Source organism: Heterodontus francisci, chromosome 18, assembly GCF_036365525.1.
Source record: "Heterodontus francisci isolate sHetFra1 chromosome 18, sHetFra1.hap1, whole genome shotgun sequence".
In the NCBI taxonomy this organism is placed as follows: domain Eukaryota; kingdom Metazoa; phylum Chordata; class Chondrichthyes; order Heterodontiformes; family Heterodontidae; genus Heterodontus; species Heterodontus francisci.
Window position 1 is genome coordinate 12,900,781 of NC_090388.1, and position 21,874 is coordinate 12,922,654.

Genomic DNA, 21,874 nt, shown 5'->3' on the forward strand with positions numbered 1-21,874 from the left:
ATGTGCACAGATCCCTGAAGGTAGCAGGACAGTCGATAAGGTGGTTAAAAAGACATGTTGAATCTTTTCCTTTTTATTAGCCGAGGTATAGAATACAAGAGCAGGGAAGTTATACTGGAACTGTCTAGCTCATTGGTTAGGCCACAACTTGAGTACTGTATGCAGTTCTGGTCACCTCATTACAGAAAAAATCTAATTGCACTAGAGAGGGTACAGAGGAGATTTACGAGGATGTTGCCAGGACTGGAAAAATGCAGCTGAGGAAAGATTGGATTGGCTGGGGTTGTTCTCCTTGGAACAGAGAAGGCTGAGGGGAGATCTGATTGAAATGCACAAAATTTTGAGGGGCCTGAATAGAGTGGACATGAGAGGTCATGAGGACGCAGAGAGGTCAGTGACGAGGGGGTGTAGATTTAAAGTGATAGGTAGAAAAATTAGAGGGGAGGTGCGGAAAAACGTTTTCACTCAGGGTGGTGATTGTCTGGAACTCTGCCTGAAAGGGTAGTTGAGGCAGAAACCCTCAACTCATTCAAAAGGAGGCTGGATATGCACCTGAAGTGCAGTAAGCTTCAAGGCTACAGACCAAATGCTGGAAGGTGGGTTAGAATTTCGGCTGGCACAGACTAGATGGGCCAAGTGGCCTCTTTCTGTGCCTTAAACTTTCTATGATTATATAATAAAAACATCCCAAGGCACTTCACAGGAGCATTATAAAGCAAAATTTTACACTGAGCCACATAGAGATATTAGGAAGATGACCAAAAGCTTGGTTAAAGAGGTTGATTTTAAGGAGCATCTTAAAGGAGAAAGGGGCAGAGAGGTCTAGGAAAGGAATTCCAGAGCTTAAGGTCTTGGCAGCTGAAGGCCCAGCTACCAGTAATGGAGCAATTAAAATTGAGGATGCTCGAGGTCAGAATTAGAGGAGTGCAGATATCTTGGTGGGTTGGTTTGGAGGAGATTAGAGATGGGGGGGATGCAAAGCCATGGAGGGATTTGAAAATGAGGATGAGAATTTTAAAATTAAGGTGTTGCTTGAAGGGGAGCCAATGTATGTCAGCAAGAACAGGACTTAGTGCGAGTTAGGACACAGGCAGCAAGTTTATGGAGGGTATAATGTGAGGCCAGCCAGGAGTGCATTCGAATAGACCAGTCTAGAGGTAACTAGGGCATGGATGAGAGTTTCAGCATCAGATGAGCTGAGGCAGGGGCTGAGTTGGGCAATGTTAGAGGTGGAAATATGTGGTCTTAGTGATATTTAATAGTTTAAGTACAGTATTTGCCCTTTTTGTTCAATAAAGGTTCTGGGATATGGTTTAATTTACTGATAGAAAAAAAAAACTAACGAATAGCCAAACCATTCAGGTGATTACTTCATATCTGAGTTACCCTGGCTCTCAGCACCGCCAGATCCTGTGTACTCTGGCTGATTGCTTTGGCTTTGTAACAGAGACCAGCTATTAAATTTGTGTGATACCGATTTATTACTGCACAACCAAATTTACAAATATTTCTATCACTATGATTCCCTTTAAGAAACTGTAACATACATAATGTCCTCTGTAGATTGAAATAAAAGTATTCATTTTTTCACGTTTGCTAATTTGAAAGACATAATAAATGTTCAGACTGGCCAAGAGAGTGTGGGAAAATGGCGCACTGACACGGAACACAAAAGTCCGAGTGTATCAGGCCTGTGTCCTCAGTACCTTGCTCTACGGCAGCGAGGCCTGGACAACGTATGCCAGCCAAGAGCGACGTCTCAATTCATTCCATCTTCGCTGCCTTCGGAGAATACTTGGCATCAGGTGGCAGGACTATATCTCCAACACAGAAGTCCTTGAAGCGGCCAACATCCCCAGCTTATACACACTACTGAGTCAGCGGCGCTTGAGATGGCTTGGCCATGTGAGCCGCATGGAAGATGGCAGGATCCCCAAAGACACATTGTACAGCGAGCTCGCCACTGGTATCAGACCCACCGGCCGTCCATGTCTCCGTTATAAAGACGTCTGCAAACGCGACATGAAATCGTGTGACATTGATCACAAGTCGTGGGAGTCAGTTGCCAGCATTCGCCAGAGCTGGCGGGCAGCCATAAAGACAGGGCTAAATTGTGGCGAGTCGAAGAGACTTAGTAGTTGGCAGGAAAAAAGACAGAGGCGCAAGGGGAGAGCCAACTGTGCAACAGCCCCAACAAACAAATTTCTCTGCAGCACCTGTGGAAGAGCCTGTCACTCCAGAATTGGCCTTTATAGCCACTCCAGGCGCTGCTTCACAAACCACTGACCACCTCCAGGCGCGTATCCATTGTCTCTCGAGATAAGGAGGCCCAAAAGAAAAAAGAAGAATAAATGCACTAATGTGGATATTGGAGATGTGAAGCAAAAATAGAAATCTGGAAAACACTCAGTAGGTCAGCCTGCATGAGCAGAGAAAACAGCCACGGCAACATTTCAGGTGTGCATTGTTCCGCCAATGTGCTTTGTTGAAAATTTTCTTTAATCCACTGGAGATCTGAATTTTTTTTTTTTTTGAAAGACATTTAAAACAAATGACTGCTAGCAGCTTAAGATAATTACCTAGTTAGCTACACTATCTGACATTGCAAAGGGCTGTGAGGAGGGAGACGAAATGTCTGTGCATTTCTGAGCAAGAACCAAGACCCAGGAGGTTTAAAGGAACTGCCTGTTCTTTCAGCAAGCAGCGAAATACTGCTAACTGCTATGTTTGAATCACTGAGTGACTGTCATGTAACAAGCCCCTCCCCAACTGTGGAGCAACTAGACACCGACATGAGCAGACCCTAAATGGGGATCCCTTTCCCCATTCCAGCTTGAAAGCTTTCAAATCCTGCCTGTTGACTGACCACCTTTGCATACTTTGGCTACAATCAGAAACCCCATTGGAGGAAATCATCTGCATCACTGTCTCCAAGAGACCAACCAAACCAGTCAACTAACTCTTCAAACTAAAAGCCTCAGGACCACTGAATTCCACTAGAAGACAGCCAACGCACCAAAATCCACAGACTGTATACCTTTTTATGGATTCTAACTCAACCAATCTACCTTTCCCCACTCTAACCTATTTGTGTGTGTGTAAACCTTCAGAGTGTGCGTGTGAATGAAAGTTGGTACGTTTTATTATTTTTATTGGTTTGATTTAGGTACAATAAAGTTAACCTTTTTCTTTGTTAACAAGAACCAGACAGGTTTTCTTGAGTTTATGGTCATGGCAAGTAAGTAATCAAACACCTACTGAATTGGCCAGTACATCCACTGTAAGAAAGAATTAAACCTGTTGTGGTCAAGCAAGGAGAGGGGAAGGAGGGAAGCCCTTCAACCCCCTCCTCACTTGACTGTAACAGCATCCTTTGACAAGGTCAGTAGTTAGAGGTCTAAGTGAATTGGGGAGGCTGAAAACGACTGAAGAAGGGGTCGGACATTCAGGGGAATATTTGGCAGGAGGTAAGATTGAAAGGAATGAGGGGGGAGGTCAAAGAAAAGTGAAAGAAGAGAGAAGCTGCTATTATAACATAAGTCAGAACAGGAGTAGGCCAGATGGCCCCTTGAGCCTGCTCCACCATTCAATATGATCATGGTTATTCTACCTGAATTCTACTTTCATGACCTATCCCCATATCTCTGGATTCCCTTAGTGTCCAAAAATCTATCAATTTCCTCAATCAAATTCCTATGAATTTCCTCAGCCCTCCAGGGTATAGAATTCAGATGATTTACAATCCTCCGAGTGAAGAAATTCCTCACTTCAGTTCCAAATGTGACTGACCCCTTATCCTGAGACTGTGGCCCCTCGTTCTAGACTCTGCAGCCAGGGGAAACAGCCTCTCTGCATCTATCTTTTCCATTCTTGCACTGTCAATTTTTCATTATCTCCTGACTCCAAATAATCTAACCTCTGCTTGGGTCTCAGCTTTGACCCCTTACACCCCCACCTTAATGAATTTTGATCAACATGATGTAGAGCTCCTCTTCTGCCACCATGCCTGATTTATTTTTTCTGCCTGGAGGCTTCCCCCTGAAAATTTGACCCTCCTGTCTTCAGCCTCCTCGGTCCATCTGGATCCTTCCCTCTGACCTTGATGGAAGGTCCTAACCTGAAACGTTGTCTTGTATGGCTCGTAGGTCTGTGATACATTGGTAACTTGTGAAGGAAATACTTTCATTTTAAGTCCTTAACATTTTGTGCTTCCAGATGGCTGTGACCAGCGCAGATGCAGTGGACAGAGCAGCCTCTTTCTGTCCTATAATTTCTGATATAGTTACCAATGGCACAAAGGTTGGGGGGAAATAATGAGCAGTGGTGTTAAATAACATTAAAATCTAGAAATGTGAAATCAAAATTGAAAATAATGAAGGCCATGAAATGGAGCTGTTGATCCAAAAACTTGATTTTTCTTTGTTTTAAAATGAGAGTTGCAAACTGCCCATTTTGTCGTCTTAAACTTCTGTCATTATCGTCCTCCATTAATGTAATTGGAAACACTGAATTAAGTTATCAGAAGAGGTTAGTACCACACAAATAATTAGATGGAAACTAAGCTCCTACTTGGTTATTGGTCTTGGATGATTGTCTAATTGTATTGGCAGGACTAATGGATGGTTCAGCAGTTGATGGTATTTCTGAACAATTAAGTCTCCCGTCGGAAGAGCATTATTCCAGTCGATTGACTGTCCTTGTCAATCTTTTCACATTTAAACTGTTCCTGCATCAGTTCTAAGCATTGCAGAGGGGAAATCCTCTGTTCAACTAAAAAAAGATTTTTTGGCACAATTGATAATTTAGCCATTTTTCCATTATTTTTGTTAACTATAGTCCTTCTAGTATGTAACTAAAATATACAGCACAGAAACAGGCTATTCTGCCCAATCAATCTATGCGCTGTTTATGCTCCACTCAAGCCTCTTCCCAACCTTGTTCATCTCGTATTAGCATAACCTCCTATTCCCTACTCCATCATATGCTTATCTAGTTTCCCTTAAATGCTTCTGTACTACTGGCCCACCCACTCCCTGCGGTAGTGAGTTTCACATTCTCACCACTCTGGATTAAGAAATTTATTCTGAATTTCCTATTTGATTTCTTGGTGCCTATCTTATATTGGTCTCTAGCTTTACTGTTCCCTACAAGTGAAAATGCTCCCTGTCTACTCTTATCAAAACTTTTCATAAGTTCAAAGACCTCAATCTTCTCTTTTTGAGAAAGAGACTCAGCCTTTCATCCTTTCCTGATAGCTATAAACTCGATACCATCCTTGTAAATCTTTTTTGCACCCTCTCCAGTGCATCTATCCTTTTTATAAAATGGTGACCAGAATTGTACACAGTGACCCCCAATCACGTGGTGGAGGCTGGCTCTGCGACGCGTGAACGGCATCAGCCGCCTCTGCGCAAGCGCTGATGCCATTTTTAAAGGGCTGCCAGATCTGCACAGTTGTACCCTGTATCCACCCCCACTACACTGTAAATAAGTTTCTGACCTGTATCTGCCCCCACCATACAGTGAAAATAAATGGTTGCCCCCATTTCCCCCTCAAAATACTTACATTGAAGATTTGACCTCTTCCCCATACCCCCCACCAACTGCACAAAGTGCAGAGGTCACCTCTTTCCCCCCCCCCCCCCCCCACCATTGCACTAGAAATGTGGAGTTGACCCCGTTTTCTCCCGCCCCCCCCCCCCCCACTACACTAAAAATCCTGTTTATCCCCCCCCCTTTCTCCACCTTGGTGCCAGCTTTCCCTGGAAAATAAAGTGAAGGCGCGTGAGTGCCCCCCGTCACATGCAAGATCCCGGACAGCTGGTAAGATCACGGGGGATTGTAAGTAAATGTATTCATGGGGTTTATTTAAATGTTTAAAGTCGGGCCCTGTCGCAGGGGGGCTGCCACGGAGCCTCACCGCCGCCATGAAGATCGGGTCCAGCAATCCCTGTATCGGGCTCTGTGGTGGGCTGCTGCCACTGCAATCCTCCAGCCCCCCCAACCACAGAGCCCGACATCGGGAGCTCTACCATATTCAGCCCAAGTGTGGCCTAACCAATGTTCAGTGCAAATTTAGCATAACTTTACTTTTCAATTTTGTCACTCTGGAAATAAACCCTAGTACTTGGTTTGTTTTTTACAGCCTTATTAACCTGTGTGAGGTTAACTTTTAGTGATTTGTCCTCAGAGCTACCTTTGCTCCTCTATTCCATTTAGTTTCTTATTTTCCAAAAATGAGCGTCCTGTTATTTGTCTTCCCAAAAATATACCTCACTTCACAAAGCAAAAGCAAAATATTCCAAATGTTGGAAATACTTAGCAGATCAGGCATCATCTGTGGAGAGAGAAACAGTGTTAACGTTTCTAGTCTGTGATCTTTCAACTTGGCCCCTGACTCTGCATGCTTGTGACCTTATTCATTAATCCATAATGCGGCACCTTATCGAAGGCCTTTAGGAAATCTAGATAAATTACATCTCCTACATTAGTCTTATCCACTTTCTACCTCTTCAAAGAATAAAATGAGGTTGTTCAAGCAAGACTTCCTTTTTGAAATCCATGCTGACAATTTATTATATATTTGGTTTCTAGATGTTTGTCTGGTTTCTCCTTCAGTCGTGACTGCATTATTTTTTCCTACCGTCGATTGTTTAGCTGAGTTGTCTGTACATGTTCTATTTCCCTTCTTTTAAAATAGATATGTTTTTTTTTTGTTCATTCTTAGGATATGAGCATCAATGACAAAGCCAACATTTATTGCCCATCCCTAAATGCCTTGGGCAGGTGATGGTGAGCTGCCTACAACTGAGTGATTTGGTCGGCCATTTCAGAGGGCAGTTAAGAATCAACCACATTGGTGTGGGTCTGCCTGTTATGTTGGTTATCTGCCAGTCCTCTGGCACTGCACTTTTAACAAATTGTTAAATATGTGTAATAGTGCTTCTGCTATCTCTTCCCCCATACTTTTAAAAGATGTGGTGGTTAATTTCTCCAGACCAGGGTTTTTGTCCTCTGAGCTTGATTAGTTTGTTTAACTCGTTCTCCTTTTATTTTAAATCCTGTCATATCATTACTAATCTCATCTTCTGATATGTCCACCTAATGGGCTGAATTTTACACCGCCGCAGTGGGTCGGATGATGGCATGGGGGCAGTGTACAATTGAGCGGGAGGCCTACTCGTCCCGCTCCTGCCTTCGGTGAACTTTACGGCAGTCGGGCAGGGGGAGGAAACGGCCCGCCCGCCCAAGGCCAATCAAGGCCCTTAAGCGGCCACTTAAGGGCCCTCGCCCGCCTGCATGGGTATTTTACCCGTGGCAAGCGGGTGTGCTGGGGGCATGAAAGGCTGCCCAGTAAAAGCTGCCGGCCTTTCCGCGCCCAGGGTGGGTGGGGGGAGCATGGCAGTCGGGTACAGGGTGCCCGATTGAGGGCCGCCCCTGCCCAACCCACCCCCTGGACCCAAGATGCCGCCTCCCGCCCAAACGACCACCCTAGCCTCACCAGGGCACGACCAATCCCCCTGGTGAGGCATGCCCCTACTTACCTACTCTCTCGGCTCCATGGTGTCGGCTGGGCTGCAGTCCCAGCAGTGCCCACCGCTCCTGGTTGCGTTGCTGGGACTAAGAGCTGCTGGCCCGCTGATTGGCTGGGTGGAACTCCTGCCTCGGGACAATTCCCGTCCGCTTGGGGTAAAATCAGCCCAATCTGTCTCCCTGGTAAATACTGAAGCAGAGTCATTGTTGAATATTTCTGCCATTTCACTATCACTGCCTGGGATTTTCTCCTGTTCATCCCCCGAGTGGTCCTATTCCCATTGCAACTTTCCTTTTTTATTCCTGTGTCTATGAAATATTTTTCTGTTTTGTTTTCTGTTCCCTGATAGTGTAATTTTATAGTTCCTCTCTGCCTTCCTATCTTTTTTTCACTTTCTCCTAATCTCATTATATTCTCCTTTGACATGTTGTCCCCTGCTATGTGTTTGCCTTTCTTTACTCTCCCCTTTTAAGTGGAATTTATTTTTCCTGGCCTCTAGTTAAGATAGCAAGGACTTGGAAAAGGTTGAGAAGGAAGTCCTGCAGACACTGGTCCTGCCCAACAGGTACGATGTACTCTTTGGGTTCACATAACCTGCCCTACCAACTTTTAGTCTGGTTTATAATTATAATTAGCCAGACAGCTTGCCTAATTTATTCACCCTCTGAGCTCCATGCTTGCCACGGTGTGTCTCAGCTTTCATAGGTTCCTACACTCCACCAACTGTGACGTCACTTTTGCAAATTTACACAATTTGTTTTCCCTGTCTGCTGCTCTGCCGCGCTTCTGTTTAAATGCTTGTGGCCACTCCCTTGGTGCTTGGCACTCCCCCAGCACTCTAAGACACTGACTTATAAAAATCTGTTAACCACCAATCCACCCGCTCTGCAGCAGTGATGTAATTTTTGAATTTTTTTTTCTCAATTTTCGGCATTTAGCTCGTGCTCTGACTGACTTGTTGCTCTCACTGACTCTCTGCCATCTGTTGTCCTCTCACTGTTTCCCCTCATGTTCGCTGCATCAGCTTTCACGAAGACTGGTCTTAGAATCATAGACATTTACAGAACAGACAGAGGCCATTCAGCCCATCGAGGCTGTGCTGGTTCTTTGAAACAGCAGTCATTTTTAATCCTGCACCCTTGCTTTTAATCCGTAATCCTGCCAGTTCCACATTTTCAGGTAGAGCGCTCCAGATTCCAACAACTTTGAGTAAAAAGATTTCTCCTCATCTCCCTTCTAGATTTTTTTTTGACTGCTTTTAAATCTATGACCTCTGTTTATTGACCCCCCCCACCCCTTGTCAAGAGGGAATAGTTTTTCTCTATTTGCTCTATCAAAACCTGTCCTCACCTTGATTAGGTCACTTTTTCACCTTCACCTTCACTGGTCTATTGAATATTTTAACTTTTTCAACCTCTCCTCAAAAGTGACATTCCTCATTCCTAGCAAACCTCCTCTGTACTCTTTCTAAGGTCTTTGCATCTTTCCTGAAGTGTGCTGCAATAATAAAAGGTGTCATCAGGAAACAAGCCTTAGAGCAGAGAAGGCTGCGGGGGGACCTGATTGAGGTATACAAAATTATGAGGGGCATTGATAGGGTAGATAGGAAAAAACTTTTTCCCTTAGCAGAGGTGTCTATAACCAGGGAGCATAGATTTAAGGTAAGGGGCAGGAGGTTTAGAGGGGATTTGAGGAAAAAGACTTTTCACCCAGAGGGTGTATAGAATCTGGAACACACTGTCTAAAGGGGTGGTAAAGGCAGGAACACTCACATTTAAGAAGTATTTAGATGAGCACTTGAAACGCCGTAGCATATAAGGCTACGGGCCAAGTGATGGAAAATGAGATTAGAATAGATAGGCTTGATGGCCAGCATGGACACGATGGGCCGAAGGACCTGTTTCTCTGCTGTATAACTCTATGACTAAGCCACAAAATAAGGTTTTTTTTCCCTACGGTTTGACTAACCACATTACCTACCTGAATATACAAACCCTGGGTCAGAGCTGTACACTTTATACAAGGGCTGATTCGCTTCCCATCACTACCCGCCCACCCCTTTTCCTGAGTTTTGCGGCCAATGAATGGCTGTTCTGAAGGATAAAAATCAGGAAAATTGATTCCCACAGTATAAGTGAGGCCTAGGTTACTTGCTGGAATTTTGCCATTTAATACTGCAGCCATGGTGAAATTGATCATTCTTGATTGTAGCTGAAGTCCAAGTAGACTTTGGTAACAATCCTGAGCATTAGAGCCCTGTATGTTGAAAGCAGATCACGTTTGTAAAACTGGAACTAGCTCCCAATAACAGTAAAAGAAACAGTGTGACTTCCTTATAATCTACTAGAGCGGCATGCTCTTGGTCACCAACCAAGTGGCTTGTTGCCAGCTGCCCTGGCTTAACCCAGTGCAAATAGAAAGTAGAGAAGATTAGGTTTTAGCTTGGCACAATGAAAAGTTTACTTTCCATCCAGCAGAGTTTACTGTAGGTTTCCAGTTTGGATAACAACTAAAATTTATTTTACTTGAGCATTGCTTTTGACTTCACTTCAATTCTCATACATGTGAAATAGGTGTAATATTAAATTTACTGTGCACTTATTGGTGGGTAAGTCACCATCTGTGCAACAACTTTCTGTAGCACTTTTCATGTAATAAAACATCCCAAGGTGTTTCACAGGAGTGGTGCCAAACAAAATTTCACAGTAAGCCACGTCAGAAGATATTAGGGCCGAAAGCTTGGTCAAAGAGGGAGGTTTTAAGGAGCAGTTTAAAGAAGGAGAAGGAGGCGGAGAGGTTTAGGGAAGGAATTTCAGAGCTTAGAGCCTAGGCAGCTGAAGGCACGGCCACCAATGGTGGAGCGATTAAAAGCGGCAATGCTCAAGATGCCAGAATTGGAGGAGCACAGAGATCTGAGGTTTGTAGAGCTGGAGGAGGTTTCAGAGATGGGAAGAGGTGAAGCCATAGAGGGATTTGAAAACAAGGATGAGAATTTTAAAATTTGAGGTGTTGCTAGATGGAAACTAATGTAAGTCAGCGAGCACGTGGATGATGGGTTAACAGGACTTGGTGTAAATTAGGACACTGACAACAGAGGATGAAGATCAATGATGGGGGTCCAACCAGGAGAGTGTTGGCATAGTCAAATCAGATTGCTATCTGAAAAGAAAATGTGCAAGGCTAGAGGGAGAAGGCGAGGGAATGGCACAAAATAAATTGCTCTTTTGGAGAGCCAACACAGACACGATGGACCAAATGGCGGCCTCCTGTGCTGTAGCAGTTCTGTGAAGTCCAGAGGTAATGAGACATGGGTGAGGTTTTCAACAGCAAATGCTGAGAGACAGAGTCTGGTGATATTACAAAGGTGAAAATAGGCAGTTTTGGTGATGGAGAGGATATGGGTTTGGCAGCTCATCTCAAGGTCATAAAGGACACCAGGTTCTGGATGAAGGAATGCCTGTTTTCCAAAATGCATGGCAATTACTGGATTTAAATCATGGCCAGCCCATGTGTACATTCATAAAATCAGCCTTATAGTGTTAAAATAGAATTTTTTAAAATTACTTGTCCGTTCTCCCTCCAGGGTCCCCCTCCCTTCCACATTTGTGAAGATATTGGCCTCTTACCTGAGTTTGGCTGAAATGGGTGTTTGTTTTCCCTCCAGTACATCACTGAGGTGGGACACCAGTGAGCTTTGTCAAGTCATTGGCCTGTCCTCACCTTACCCTGTCCAGCAGGAGTTGCTGTACAGCAGTTGTGTATGGCTATTTAGCTTCAGTATAATCCAGGACACTGAGGCCAATTTTTGGTGAACTTTTGCTCCTGCTAAGAGCAACTAACCAGAACAACCTCGGGAACAAATCTGGGTCTTGCCTGGGCACTATGGCTCAGCTACTCATTGAATATTTTTTTCAAATGTATAATATTCACACTTTTTTTTTCGCTTTTCAGTTCCACTAAATTGTCAAGCACCTTAAACCAGCTGGGAGGTCAAGCCGGAGATCTGCTATTCTGTGATGTCATTCTTGAGTCACTATTACAGATGCATTAGCCTGTGGTGACAGTTTCCACCCTCCTTTAACAGTGGAAAAGCCTGGCTTCTGCCTATTGCCTCTATTGGTTCTGTTCACTTTGGAAGGTTTGAATGTCAGAAATTGTGGCCATGAATTTGATTTCTACCACAGCCCATTAAAACATCAACATAGGAAGCCACCATGCTGGTTCTCACAGACTTAAGTGTGTTATGCTGTCTGTAGCTGATAAAATCTCCTCGGGCATCAATATGTTGCCTGTGGCATTAAGGGTGAGACCAGGTAGAGGAATTCCTCATACTTGGAATTTCCTCAGCATTCACCTCACTATTACTGTGTGCCAACTTGTAGGTGTTCAAAGTGAGGCCACCTGGAGGTCCAGACTCAGTTCCCAACTGCTCGCAATCTTGGTGTCGTATTTGTCCCCTAGATAAGCTTCTGACAGCACATCCACACAATCACAAAGACTGCCTATTTCCACTTCTAACGTCACCCAAGTCCACCCCTCCCTCAGCTCATCTGCTGCTGAAACCCTCATCCATTTCTTTGTAACCTCTAGAGTTGACTATTTCAACGCACACTCCACAAAATTAAGCTCATCCAAAACTCTGCTGCCCGTATCCTGTCTCACGCCAAGCTCCAGTCACCTATCACCTCTGTGCTCACAGGCCTACACTAACTCCTGTTGAGCAATGCCTCAATTTTAAAATTCTCATCCTTGTTTCCAAGTCCCTCCATGGCCTCGCCCCTCCCTGTCTCAAACCTCCTCTATCCCTTCAACCCTCCGATATCTTGTGCTCCTCCAATTATGGTCTCTTGCACATCCCCAATTTTAATCACTCCAGCATTGGTGGCTATGCCTTCAGCTGCCAGCCCTAAGCTCTGGAATACCCTCCCTAAACCTTTCCGCGTCACCACCTTTCTTTACCCCCTTCAAGATGCTTCTTAAAACCTATTACCTTGACCAAGCTGCTCTAATATCTCCATATGTGGCTGGTGTAAAATTTTGTTTGAAAAACATTGGGGAAAAAGGTGCCACCTAAATGCAAGTTGTTCTTCCTATTCGCTCCCCTCCCCACTTGAGTAGCAATTTAAAAAATCCGGGGTTGGCCATCATTTTTCTGCCCCTGCTGTCTGTAGCCAGCGCCCACGACACACTGATAATATCGCTAGCACTGTATAACATAGGTGGCCCCATCATGACCCTGAATACTCCCAACAGGAGGTCACTGGCACATGTTTTACTTAACCAACAGAGTGAGGACTGAGGATTTACAGTTTAGCCATCTTTAATATATTGTTACTGGATCTCCTGTTGCATTCAATAAGGCTATAAAAAGCTAGTGTAAAATTACATAATATGTTATTCATGCACACGGATATGAAGAAATGTTAATTTTGTAGTTTTATACAGTGAGTCTGTTGTGTTACACAATGGAAGCCAAACAACGTCCTCATGAGGATAGAAGGCTTTAAGAAAGTTAAATTGCTAATTTCAGTTTCTGTACAAATTTCTGTCCACCATTTAATCTACTTTTTAAAAAAAAATATAATGAAGCTTTCCCTTATTCCCAAAATGCCTGAATTATAGCTGCACAATATAACATAATACATTATTGTGCCATATTTTAGATTTTGGGGATTAAAAGGAATGTTCATTAAAAATGAGACAAAATGGTCGATGGAAATGATGCAGAAATCGAAATGAGTAATTTAATATATATATTGAATTGAATTGTATATTGATAGTTCATAAATGTGTACAATTAAATGGAATTTGAATTAATATAAAGTATAATGCCATGCATGTATATATAAAGTATGGATATTTATACTTTTATGTCACAGATTTTGTATGTATTCAATTGAATTCTGGAATATTTTTATAGATGTATACTAAAACTATTATAGAAAGTTGTATCTGTGTTTGTCCTGGGTGGAAGGTTTTGTTCCCTTGGGTCACTTTCTGGGCAGGAAAAACAGACACCAGGAGCAGGATTTAAAAAAAAAAACTTAAAATACACAAGTGAGTTAACCTTGCATCATTTTGTAATGTCAGCAATTTTAACACATCCTGCATCCTGCGCACATTGGTTACGTGCAAGAATCTGTTTATTGCTGATTGGGATATCCATCAAGGCAGCAGCTCTTAAAGGGCTGCTCGGAAAAACTTTAAAGGAATTTTTTGTACACATTCTTGGGCCTTTACTGATAATGGATATGAGCTGTACCACACAACGTGTAGCTGACCAGAAATCACATGAAGAAAGAACTTGGTGCAAAGCATGCCTAAAGCATGCTAGTTTTCAATCTAACTTGTACACTAAACTAATCTTTGATAGATATGTAATTGGTATTTGAACAGAAAATAGTATTTCTCAATCTCATTGGAGCAAGAGGGTGAGGAATAATTGGACCAGGGCAATCAGACATAATTCAGTTCTTTTATTAAAGGCGTACATTCTGTCCTTATTTATAATACTTTGATTTGTAGTTAAATAGAAAAACATGGTAATCTTGGCGCCGATTTTTTTTTTTGCATACAGGCTGGTGACCTGGGAAATACAATGGCAGAGATGAAGCCAGTTTTGGTGGGATAATGTAATTTCAGCATAGCAAGTTTTCATTATAAATGTGGATATAGGAATGAGATAAAAACATAAAACGTAGTAAGGTTTTGTAACCTGGCCTCAGTGTCATTGCACTGCAGTTTCTCGCCATTTTTCCTACTTTGCTTCTCTGTCTTAAATTCCTTCTGCTTCTCTATATACTTACAGTTGGGATTTGGTGAGTGTTACCACATTGTGATATGAGCCCACGAACAGCTGTAGGATGCATTTGGGATGAGGGGGTTACAGAGACAATGGCATTAATGGCTGCTTTCCCACTAGTGCTTCCCCTACCCCCTCGCTCCCATCCTGTTCCCTACTTTTTTTTACTTTCCCACTACCCTTTCTTCCTCTAACCATCTCCTCATTCCCATCACTAGCCCTACCTCTTCCCTATTGAACTTAATATCTGAATCCTGCCCTCGCCCTTAACTTGCTTCCCCTAAAGGCCCCATCGCCCTCAATTAATCCCCACCTTTTATGTGTTTCCTTCAAAAACCATTTTTAAAGAAGTCAAATAAAGTGAAGAAATCTATTGTCTCTCTTCCTTTCTCGGTCTTTTCCTCCCTGCCTACCTGTCTTTCTCTTTCTCTCTCTCGTCACTTCTTTTATGGGGGAAATATTGAATAAGGCACAGAGATTGTGATGCATGAGTAACCCATGCCCATTTCTTCTGACTGCTAACTCTGTACTGCCTGCTAATTTAAATGATAGCAGTGTGTATCCTCGTGCTAACTGTGCTGTTGAGTGGCTGCTCACCGCAGCGGGGGCTCAAGTTTGTGAGATCTGTCTAATATGTGTTAGAAATTAAAATGTCTATTTCACGTAAGTGATTAGCATTGACTTAATTAAAACAGGAGTGCAATAATCAGTTGGTGTTATGGCCCAGTGCGAAAGGGGTCTAGGGTTCCCTCTCAGCCTTCACCTGGTCTTACCATAACAAGGTTTTATTTTTAAACACACTTTTTTTAGCTTCCCCTTGGTGAATCCTTGTTCACTGCTTTCTAGTTATGAGGCAAAGAAACCAGGTTAACCAGGTTTTCTTAGGTTTAAAGAAGAAAAGTTGGAATTTATTAAACTTGAACTTAAACTCTAATTCGATTGACACCTACAGCTACATGACCCATGCAAATAGAGACAGAAAAGAGAAGAAAAATAAAGTGGAAAAGTTTGAGGCAACATCTGAAGAGTTTTTGTTACAGTTCTTCAAGCTCATTGTAGAGTCCTTGCTTGTAGGTAGATCTTACTTTTTGTTGGGCCCAGTATTCTTCTTAAACCTTGTTTGCTGTAAGAGACTTTTCTCTCTTGGGGTTCATACATCTTCAGTGGATTCAGAGGCCTGTAAGAAAGAGATGAGAGCAAACAGGCGAGATCTTCGCAGTCCAGGAGCAAACCGTCTTTGAGTACAAACTCTCTGTGGCTAGTTCAAAAAAACCTGGAATAGCCAGTTAGTCATGTGACTAGCTGGTCTATCCAGTCCTGGATTGTATCACATTAGCAGTCTCTAGAATGCTGCTCTTACGCACAATACCTGGTGATCCAGGTCCATTACAGGTTGAATGTATCAAAGAATGGTCCTTTGTCCTTCCAAGCACTGTCTGTTAATATGCAAATGTCTTTTCCAGACACGGCTGATCTGTTAAACAAGTCATTTCCTTTCTCCAGCAACAGTTTAAAATCAACCTTCGTGACAAAATTAATGTGCCTCATTCTTGGCAGGTGGGGGCCTAGCTTCAAAATTCAATGATTTCCTTTTCAAAAAATCACAACGTGAACATTGTCTCTCACTGGTTGTAGTGACGACTGCGTGGTCCATGTGAAGGTAAAGTCAGTGAGGATATCCTCCCTCCCCGTAATGTGACACTACCATCATAGTCACTGGCAGATCTAACAGCCTAGAACTAGCTACCCTATGGATCATCAGTAAGAGACCTGTATGCCACCACAATCTAATTTCCTGGTCCAGCACCCCCCTCAAGGACAGGAGTAAGACATTCCGCCCCCCGAGCCTCTTCCGTCATTCAGTGAGATCATGGCTGATCTGTCTCTTAACTCCACCCACCTGCCTTGTCTCCCTATCCTTTTATTCCCGTGACTGACAAAAATCTATCAATCTCCGGTTTAAGATTTTATTAAAATTAAATTATTAAATGAATCTTACTCCTCCATCACAATTAGTCCAAGAGATCAACCCCAATTCAATAGGGAATGTGGCAGGGATATCAGGATCAGCACCGGTCATGCTTTCGATTGAGGCACCAACCTATTGAATCTACAGCACAGGGTTACCTGCCTACTGAACACTAAACCAGCGGGGTATAGACAAAGCTGAGCAGTCCCACAACCCACTAATGAGAACAAAGCTACCTTGCCCTCCTGCTTTCCGTTGAAAATGGTTGCAGACAATCAGACAACTAACAGGAGAAGGAGGTTCTATGCACGTTCCAATCCTCATCTATGTCAGCACTGCGCACAAGTGTAATAGAAAAAAATCTGCCGTGGTTGTAAATATCATTAGTCAAAGGTGCCAAGTGAATCATCCCACCGGGAATCCTGAAATCTCTGCAGGCAGTTTCTTCTTTCTTTCTTTGGCCTCCTTGTCTCGAGAGACAATGGGTAAATGTCTGGAGGTGGTCAGTGGTTTGTGAAGCAGCGCCTGGAGTGGTGATAAAGGCCAATTCTAGAGTGACAGGCTCTTCCACAGGTGCTGCAGATAAAATTGGTTGTCGGGGCTGTTACACAGTTGGCTCTCCCCTTGCGCTTCTGTCTTTTTTCCTGCCAACTGCTAAGTCTCTTCGACTCACCACACTTTAGCCCCGCCTTTATGGCTGCCCGCCAGCTCTGGCGATCACTGGCAACTGACTCCCACGACTTGTGATCGATGTCACAGGACTTCATATCGCGTTTGCAGACATCTTTAAAGTGGAGACATGGACGGCCGGTGGGTCTGATACCAGTGACGAACTCACTGTACAATGTGTCATTGGGGATCCTGCCATCTTCCATGTGGCTCACATGGCCAAGCCATCTCAAGCACCGCTGGCTCAGTAGGGTGTATATGCTGGGGGTGTTGGCTGTCTCGAGGACTTCTGTGTTGGAGATACGGTCCTGCCACCTGATGCCAAGGATTCTCCGGAGGCAGTGAAGATGGAATGAATTGAGACGTCGCTCTTGGCTGACATATGTTGTCCAGGCCTCGCTGCTGTAGAGCAAGGTACTGAGGACACAGGCTTGATACACTCAGTCTTTTGTGTGCCATGTCAGTATGCCATTTTCCCACACTCTCTTGGCCAGTCTGGACATAGCAGTGGAAGCCTTTCCCGTGCGCTTGTTGATTTCTGCATCGAGAGACAGGTTACTGGTGATAGTTGAGCCTAGGTAGGTGAACTCTTGAACCACTTCCAGAGCATAGTCGCCGATATTGTTAGATGGAGCATTTCTGACGTCCTGTCCCACGATGTTCGTTTTCTTGACGCTGATGGTTAGGTCAAATTTGTTGCAGGCAGCCGCAATCCTGTCGATGAGTCTCTTCAGACACTCTTCTGTGTGGGATGTTAATGCAGCATCGGCAGCAAAGAGGAGTTCCCTGATGAGGACTTTCCGTACTTTGGTCTTCGCTCTTAGATGGGCAAGGTTGAACAACCTGCCACCTGATCTTGTGTGAAGGAAAATTCCTTCTTCTGAAGACTTGAACGCATGTGAGAGCAGCAGGGAGAAGAAGATCCCAAACAGTGTAGGTGCGAGAACACAGCCCTGTTTCACGCCACTCAGGATAGGAAAGGGGTCTGATGAGGCGCCGCTATGCTGAATTGTGCCTTTCATATTGTCATGGAATGAGGTGATGATACTTAGTAGCTTTGGTGGACATCCGATCTTTTCTAGTAGTCTGAAGAGACCACGTCTGCTGACGAGGTCAAAGGCTTTGGTGAGATCAATGAAAGCAAGGTAGAGGAGCATCTGTTGTTTGCGGCATTTCTCCTGTAGCTGGTGAAGGGAGAACAGCATGTCAATGGTGGATCTCTCTGCTCGAAAGCCACACTGTGCCACAGGGTAGACACGCTCAGCCAGCTTCTGGAGCCTGTTTAAAACAACTCGGACGAAGACTTTCCCCACTACGCTAAGCAGGGAGATTCCACGGTAGCTTTTGCAGTCACCGCGGTCACCCTTGTTCTTATAGAGAGTGATGATATTGGCATCGCGCATATCCTGTGGTACTGCTCCCTCGTCCCAGCACAGGCAAAGCAGTTTGTAGAGTGCTGGAAGTATAGCAGGCTTGGAACTCTTGATTATTTCAGGTGTAATGCCGTCCTTCCGCAGGCACTAGTGTTTAGCAAAACTAGTTCAATCTATGTGGCATTAACAAGAAGCTGAGTGCACAGAATGCACCTGGGATACAGGTCCTGACAACATTCTGGCTGAAGACTAGAACAAGTCATCCTCTAGACAATCTATTTCAGTGCAGTTATGACATCCAACAGGATCCGATCCAGTTCAATAGAATGAGCCCTTCAAAGAAAATCAAGTGCAACATCAGGCAAGCAGGTCGGCGATTGGTTTGGGAAGAAGCTCCCTGTTTGGTGAGTATCTGGTAAGTGATTAAGGTCCATTCTAATCCTAACGTTTAAAATAGTAAAAGGAACTAGTGATAAGCTTACTAAAATATATAAAAAAGGAAAATAAAATAAATAATTGAATAAAATAATTAAGTAGTTAATTGAAACATATTAAGGATGGCAGGACAGGTGATGTGTCACAGCTGCAGCACGTGGGAGCTCCTGATGCCAGTGTGAACCAGGGCAAACATGTCTGCAGTAAGTGTTTGCGGCTCGAAGAGCTTCGGCTCAGAGTCATTGAACTGGAGGCCGAGCTGCAGACACTGCGACACATCAGGGAGGGGGGAAAAGTTACCTGGACATTTTGTACCAGGCGGAGGTCACACCCCTTAGAATAGGGTCTTCTGATTTGGTCAGTGGTCAGGGATAGGAGAGTGTGGCTGCAGCTGAGGCAGGTAAGGGGACCCAGAGGGCAGGAGTGCAGGAGCCTCAGCCTTTGCAATTGTCCAACAGGTTCGATGTTCTTTCAGCTTGTTTCGATGAGAGTGGATGAGCAACCTGACAATGGCACCATAGTATAGGAAGCCATTCAAGTGGAGGGAGAAAAAAGGAATACAGTGCTAGTAGGGGAAAGTATAGTTAGGGGGATTGACACTGTTCTCTGTAGCAATGAGCGGGGGTCCAGATGCCTGTGTTGTAAATGCCTGCTCGGTTCTACAAATGAAACCCAACTCGAGCCCAACCCGGCCCAAGTCCTTTCATTTTTTTCTGTGCCCAACCCAACCTGACCATCAGTTAACCAAGCTTCTGTTTTTCACTTTGTTGCTTATCTGCACAAGCTTTAGAAAACTGTAACTAAACAACCTTTCAAGTCCAAAAAGTACATTAACATTGGAGCCACTTAGCGGAGGTGGTGATAGAGTGTGTCTGACTGGGCCCGACCCAACCTGAGCCCGAATGCCGGACCCGGAAGAGCGACCCGACCCGACCCGAACCCGCCACGTCGCCGGGTCCCGCCGAGTTTAGGTTGAGTAGCCATGCTCTACTGTGTTGCCTGCCCAATGCCAGGGTTTGGGACATCTGTTCAGGGCTATGATGTGAGAAAATGCGAAGTTGTCCATTTTGGCAGGAAGAATAACATAGAAGCATATTATCTAAATGGTGAGATTGCAGAGCTCTGAGATGCAGAGGGATCTGGGTGTCCTAGTGCATGAATCACAAAAGGTTCGTATGCAGGTACAGCACATATTAGGAAAGCTAATAGAATGTTATCGTTTATTACGAGGAGAATTGGATACAAACGTAGGGAGGTTATGCTTCAGCTATACAGGGCATTGGTGAGACCACATCTGGAGTACTGTGTACAGTATTGGTCTCCTTATTTAAGGAAGGATGTAAATGCGTTGGAGGCAATTCAGAGAAGGTTTACTAGACTAATACCTGGAATGAGCGGGCTATCTTATGAGGAAAGATTGGACAAGCTAGGCTTGTATTCGCTGAAATTTAGAAGAGTAAGAGGTGACTTGATTGAAACATATAAGAGATCCTGAGGGGTCTTGACAGGGTGGATGAGAAAAGGATGTTTCCCCTTGTGGGAGAATCTAGAACTAGGAGTCACTGTTTAGAAATAAGGGGTTGCCCACTTAAGAGAGATGAGGAGAAATGTTTTCTCTCAGAGGGTCGTGAGTCTTTGGAACGCTCTTCCTCAAAAGGCAGTGGAAGCAGAGTCTTTCAATATGTTTAAGGCAGAGGTAGATAGATTCTTGATAAGTAAGGGGTGAAAGGTTATCGGGGGTAAGTGGTAATGTGGAGAAATCAGTTCAGCCATGAACTTATTGAATAGCGGAGCAGGCTCAAGGGGCTGAGCGGCCAACTCCTGCTCCTAATTCATATGTATGTTCATATGTAGAAAAAGATCCAGCCACGTCCCCTGACCATCAATAGCAAAAAGTACCATTCAGACCCTTCACCATCAGCGTCTTGAGGTTCACCATCAACCCAAAGCTGAGCAGTACCAGCCATATGAACATATGGCCAGGACGTCCCAGCTGTTCTTCAAAATAATACTGGAGATTCTTTCCCTCCCCTTAGAGGAAAAGCAGTGCTTTGGTTTAACGTCTTATCTGAAAGATGGCGCTACCAACAGTGCCGCACTTCCTCAGTACTGCACTGGAGTGTCGGCCCTGATTATGTGCTGAAGTCTGTGGAGTGGGGCTCAAACCTACAACCTTCTCACTAGAAGTGAGAATGCTACCAGTTGAGCCATGGTTTCAACCTACCACTGGGGCATTGGCTTACACGATTACTGGAGTTGAGTGGGAAAATTCCGGCCCCAGTGACAGATCTATCCTCCAAATCGCATCAAAGAGGCAGACTGGTCCTTCAATGAACAAAAATGCCCTAGGGACCTCTCTGGCTCAGTAATGGATTACTGAATCCGCCATTGATAAAACAGCAGTTTATAGCTGGTTTCTCAGCTTAGGGTGCTGCTGCTGGAGGAGGATGGGGCACAGTTCTTGGTACCTCATATCCATCAAGTGAGGGTCCGGGTCCTCCTTGGAGATGGTTTCAATTTCTCACCAGTATGTATGTCAGTATTGCAGTTAAACTCAACCCCAAAGTAATCCTGCTTTCCCCTCCCATCCCCAAGGATTAAATGGACCCTCACAAGATGGCCAACAGGTACAGAGATCACTGCCCCAAGAACCCTGCCACTGCTTTCTAAGTATATTGCTAACAGCAAAGTCTGCCGTAAAAAGCTTCTTTAACAATGCAGAACTATCCTACTGATGCAGTAAAAAAGGTAACTTTTTGGACTTCACACTGTAACGGGGAGCCTCCTTCACTTGCAGACACACACTGCATATGACTGTACAACAACAACTTGCATTTATATAGCACTTTAACATAGTAAAACATCCCAACATGTTTCAGAGGATTGTTACATTTAGAGAATCGTAGAGCCCAGCATACCTGTGTCAGCTCTTTGAAAGAGCCACTCAGTTATCCCACTCTGCGGCTCTTTTCCCATAGCCCTCTGAAGAGTTCTGATATTTGTCTTTTCAAATATTTTTCTTTTCTAGTATTTACCCAATTTCCTGAAGAATGTTATGAATGAATCTGCTTCCACCAGCCTTTCAGATCTTG

The 21,874-nt window shown here is 44.1% G+C and overlaps 1 long non-coding RNA gene across 1 annotated transcript in view; it reads left to right on the forward strand.

Annotated features, from left to right (window-relative positions):
* Window positions 1-13,360, forward strand: part of LOC137379450 (uncharacterized) — an 82,398-nt gene extending 69,038 nt beyond the window's left edge. Inside the window, exon 4 of the long non-coding RNA XR_010976818.1 lies at window positions 11,486-13,360. This is a non-coding gene — a long non-coding RNA (uncharacterized lncRNA). The remainder of the gene's footprint in view (window positions 1-11,485) is intronic.
* The last annotated feature ends 8,514 nt before the right edge of the window (window positions 13,361-21,874 follow it).